The following is a 6,000-nucleotide window of genomic DNA, read 5'->3' on the forward strand; positions in this document are numbered from 1 at the left end:
CTACAGAGCAGAGGGCAGGTGAGAGCGGACCGAGCGAGCTGCTTCACCGCAGTACTGGCACACAGTCAGCACACAGACACGCTGGGAGCAGAGGGACAGTCAACGGCAGACGCCCCCCCCCCCCCCCCCCCCCCACACACACACACACACACGCACACAAACACACCACCACCACCACTAGTGTATGTGCAGCGTGTACGTGAATGATTCCCACGCGCCAAACGCACGGGGACGCGGTCGACCTCGACGCAGTTCAGCCCCGCGTGTGCTCGGGGAAGTTATCGGATACTTTGAAACAAACCCGGAGACCAGAGGAACACAGTCGGGCGGTCGCGTGGCTCTGACCTGAGAGGTGGTGTCGGACGATGTCGGGACACCGGGTGCAGTTTGCGGACCTTCCTCCGAGTGAGCACAAAGGAAGTCCCAAATGTCACAGTAAGGAAAACTATTGATCACTCTGCTGACCTTGATTTCACCTATACGATGTATCTGGGTAACTTTTTTGGCTTATTTTAGGGGTTACCTCTTTACTCATTTCATAGTAACTTAATAGTTAGGCCTAGTAGTTGTTTTAGTAAGACAAGATATGAGTTGAGTTGGAATCGGAATATGTGCTTTTCCCCCTTTTTCTTTCATATTTTGCTCATTGTAGCCACAATGTATCCTAATTATATACCACATGTCAGCTGTCTTTAGGGAAACAGTTGTGTTCAATAAACCTTTGACTATTATTATTGTTCTCTAAATGCCAAAAATGATTTGTCATTCAAATACATCCACGGGAAATGATAGCTTTAAAATAATATTTCCAAGCAAAACTTGGGTTATTTGCTCTCATGTCTTTGAGGAAATGTAATCACTGTTTGAGGCATACAACATGTATGTGGCTGGTAATATTGCACATGTTATGTTCCCTGTGCGTGACTGGTTTGTGGGGGTTGTGTGATGACCCCCACCCCCCCCCCCCTCACCTGCATCTCCATCAGTGGGGTGAACCCTTTCAGTCACCACTTGCTACACTTATCTGAAGTGGCAGTTGCCCTTTTACGGGCTGCTGCTAACTTTTAATCCTCGGTGAGTGTAACACTCCTCGTGTTCTGTCTCAGTAAGGTGACGCTCACCTTGAGACGCGTTTAGTGACCACTTCACTGCATCCCACAATCTGTAGAGTATAACAAATGAGCGGGCTGTTGTAACACATTGGGGGCTTTTGTGCTTTTATTGCACAAGTGAGTGTTTTTAAAGATGTGATTGCGTGTGAGGCGCGACGGAGTCAGCTGTGCCCGCCTCTGCTGCTGTGTGCTGCAGTGTATATGCACTACAGCACGAGACACTGAGAAGCTGAGCTCATCTCCATGGTGACAGGTTGAGTGACAGGACACGTGAGCAAGGACGCGATGTAAAATTGCCAGTTTGCTGCAAAGCCCTCCAGAGGTGCATCCACAGAGCACACTTTATTCCTGTATGATGGAAGCTGTTAATGTCAGTTTGATGGTTTTTTTTAGTGTGTATGTGTGTGTGTGTGTGTTTTATCTCACTGTCAGCCACTGACATGCATGTGAGCAGCAGGGTGAAAGGTGCTGATGTTGTGTGCAGGCCAGGCCTAGGTTGTGTGCATGGAGGTACAGAACGGCAGCTTCAGCAGCAAACCACACATTCTCACTCAGCCCTGATGTTCAGATGCAAGTGACAGTTGGGTCAAGTTTCAGTCTCCTCTTTCTCTCTCTCTCTTTCTCTCTCTCTCTCTCTCATGTATAAGCTCACAACCATTCAAGGCTTATTGTCCTCTCAGGGATCAATCGCCAAATTTCATATCTCATATAACAGTGGCTCCTCCGTTCATTGGCAGACTGCTATAACAGCTAATCATGTTGGTGTCACCTTGAATGTACGGCAGATGTGAGTAGTTTGTTGGTCAAAGCAGCTCTGATGGAGTTTAAGCAGTATGCCACAACATCTGTGTGTTTTGACATTTTTGCACAGACAGGGCCATTGTTGTGTCTCCCGTCTCGCACAAATAGAAGTACTGTCCCATCCTTTTCTCAGGGTTATTGATAACGTTAGCTTTTGACACTGTGGTAGGCTTTTCTTTTCGGTAGATTTAGCCATGGTGGCTGTTTCTGCTCATGCTAACTGAGAACTTTTTCTTGCTGTTGCTGCACTTTAATTGCTGTGTGCCAAAGGATGTTTCCCAGGATGTTTGCCTTTACTAGGGAGGCTTTCATGAACAGGTGAATATGTCTAATCTGTTGTGCCAGTTGCAGAACAGCAAAAGGAGGATAAATAGTTATAAGTGTGTTATTACTTCAACATTTCCCCTTTCAGTCAGCAATAAAAGCTGTTTATGTAGAATTACAGAGCGAGGTGTGAGTAGTTTTGTCCGTTTTCTTAGTTGATGCCATGGAAGTTCTAACATGTCTGTGAAAGGATGATCCTTCTTATGGTGAGGTGAATGTAGGCTTCATTGTAGAATGTCTGTCTGTAGAGCTGCACACTTAATGAGTTACAATGATATGTCTTTCAGTGAGCTGCTTTACGTCCCAGACAGCTGCACTCTCATGTTTATCATCTCAGGTTCCCAGTGATATATGAAGAGTATGTCAACAGTCTCCGGTTGGAGAAGGATATGCAGCCTTGATTGGATAGCAGAATGCAGAGATCGACTTTATTTTCCCGTCAGTCTGGTAACAATTCTCATGAAGAAAGGGTGGAGCCCTTCAACATCAGACGAAATGGTTTAAAGCGCTCCTTCGTTTGCTCTCTGCCAAGAAGTTCTGTTTGCTGACGTTGTTGCTGGAGTTCATTCCATCGTTAACTCAAGTCTGTCGTGCCTCTTTGTCCACAAGCCAATTTAATCAGACTTGTTGTGAGTCCAAGTTTTCTGTCATTCTACGACTCCCTTTCAAAAGCCATCTGCTTCTAAACTGTCATGTCACTGTGGGAACATCACTTTGCCTATAACACACATGTGTCTTCTTTGCATGAGATTACTGCCCAAGAGCCCTGAGTGTGGAAATAATTGCAAAATAGAATAAAGGGACACCTGACTTAGAAGTGTGACCACATATCATATTCATACGTATATAGCTAACACTAAAAACCCACACGTTTACTGTGGTATGTATCAAATTCCAAGCATACTGTGTGTGGTATTGAGAAGTGTTGTGGACAGGGAGTGTCGGGTCACACCTGTCCAGTAAACAACTCTTATGCCCTCTTACTTCATCTCCGCAGTGGATTGGATATTTGCACGCGTGTTATGGTGATGACACCATTTTCAGTGCACACCAATAACAAGCGGATCAAACAAGTTGTGTGTGCCTCACTCATAAATGCTCTGCTTCAACTTGAATATGTTAAAAGTTACAGATTGCAGCTTTCGATGAATACAGCCCGGTGATGTTTTGGGTGTATTCAAAAACGAAAGGTGTTTGCATGTTCAAATGCAAATCCATGCCTCTCCTTATTCTAATGAGCAGCTCTGAAATAACTCATTCATTTGTTAGTTGCCTAAGAATTTATCTTACAACATCATACCGTGAGATACAAAAACCAAAAGTCCGTCATAATAACGGGAGACCTCGCAGTGCTGCTGACTCCATTAAACCCATCGCTTTTGTCGAGTTTCCACTTTGCACTTCTCCAGACTACATTGCTGTTATCACTTATCAGTGTCCCTTTGTCAGGACGTCCAGGAGATACAGCGAACATGGCTGCATGCTTTCATACCCGCGGTCCCTGTATGCAATTTCCTGGAAATGGCAAATACTGTGTTGGAATGATAATCACAGAATGTGCTTCTTCACCAGCAGCTCATGGAGTGCAGATAGTGTCTGTGCCGGTGTGTAGGGGGGAGGGGACACATCAAAATCGTTGTGAAGGTGAGGATAATGCATGGCCTTAATTATTAAAAGACATATTTTCTATACATAGCTCACTCACTGCTATTAATGTGATCATTTTAGTGAGCTGCTGCCACCTCGGGTAAGGTGTGAAATGTCGTGTTGGGTCGGCTGTCGGTCCCATTGAAGATGCTGATCTCATTGGATAGGCACTTGAGATGATCCTTCTGGAAATAGTCAGGCCCCTGAGACACTAAACAGCTGTTTTCACAGCGGATTAAAAGCCTGTCCCTTAAGGGCTCTTTAGTTCCCTCAGAGTGTAAAACACAGATTTCAGGGTACGCTGTGGCCTTCTGTGCCCAACAGTAATATACTGTTGTTTTTCTAGCTTTAACTCGGGACGTCGCTCTCTGATAAAAAGGCACAACCTTGAGTTGTTATCCACTTAGTTTTTTTGTTGCTAAAATACTGAACATACTTTCAGACGGGAGACTCTTTGACTCTCAGAGCCTGTCTTCATGAGGTTTGGTTGCTATTTTGCTATGTGTTGCTATTTTAATTGTAATGAGCATACCAATGTTTCTCTCAGCTTTTATATATCTTGCAGCTAGTGTTGATTCATTACTCTGCTGTGATTTCTTTGAGTTCATAAAGACTATTATGCTGAAAAGGTCATTTGTGATAGTGGAACTAGGAATCAAAAGGCTTGCAGACATTTCAGTTGAGCCTATTGTACTTTAGGACCATCTTCTAAAATACATTAGTGTGTATTTAATCTCCAGCACTCTCACATTTCATCCATTTTCTGCTGACCTTTTCATATCTTTACAGGCACTTTATTCACTCTATCCGGCTCTAATGTTAGTTAGTGTTCTGCTTCTCTTTGGCCTATTCTTGAAAAGAATGGATACTATTTTCTGACTCCTGACATTTTGTTCCATCATCAAGCATTTGTGAGAAAGCAGAGTTAACATAAAGGTTGTGCCAAAAGGAGATTTGAAAAGACCAAAAAGGGGGGGAAAAAAGAGGGAACATCAGAGATTTACAATAAGAGCGTAACGTACTGCAGAGTGGATGGTATCTTGTGGCTAGAATTACTCCTGGTTGAGTCATCACCTCTGTCTCACTGAATGGCTATGCATCATGAAACTTTGCATGCCTAATGAATTATCCACCCTCTCCCGACTTCTCATGTCTCTTCAGCAGCGGGATGCCCGAGCTATGTGGAGATGAACCAGATGTTTTCCTCTTCATTTTTTATTCTTTATTCATTTTTTTTCTCTAATTGAGTCCCTCTCCATGAGTTCCTTCCTGAAGAAGATGGGATGAAGTATCTACAGTTTTCTCAAAACTGCAGTAGAACTAAAGTAGCGCATGATGTCAGTGCAAAAAAAACTCCCCACCTTTTTATGTGAAGAACGGGAGATCGCGAAGCTCTCCCGCGCGGCGGCAACAAGTGACACACAGACCTCTCAGCACCAGGCACTTGAAGCTTCTTATTGGCTGCCGCAGCGGAGCTAGAACTCACTCACAGCGCCCGTAGACACCACAGCATTGTCATCCCCCTCCGCTGCTCTTTCTCTCGCCTGTGGAATCAGCTGAGGAGTAAACAACGCTCCATCTTGTTTATAGTCATCTTACATCTGGAAGGATCTAAGCCTTGATAATACACAGATGGGAATCACTGTTAAAAAATGATGACTCCCATAGGGTGCTGCAGCTCTCCGCACAGTTGTCATCCATCCACCCCGAGCAGTGGTCTTGAAATATCTGCGCTGCTTTATTGGTGATTAGAGACAATCTGGCTGTGTTTCTGTGCTGTTGGGGTACGGAGTGTAATAACATTCTCTGCATGCTCTCCTCCAGCACTAATGATGCGTGATGCCAGCCCCGATGACATTATTTTTTATAAAGCAGCGACGGGAACAAAAAATTGACTTGGACACAGATGAGTGAGAAGTTCAAATAGCCTCTCCTTTGATGCTGCAGCGAGGTCATGTTCAAAGGAAAATATCAAATAGATGTGTAGGGGAGAAAATGAGGCGGTGGTTATGTGAGTAAGGTTGTGCGCTGAAGCTTGATATAAAGTGTGTCTCTGTGTGTGTGTGTGTGTGTGTGTGTGTGTGTGGGCACCTGATAATTAGGCTTATTTTAGGCT

Source organism: Pholis gunnellus, assembly GCF_910591455.1.
Source record: "Pholis gunnellus genome assembly, chromosome: 20".
Lineage (NCBI taxonomy): Eukaryota > Metazoa > Chordata > Actinopteri > Perciformes > Pholidae > Pholis > Pholis gunnellus.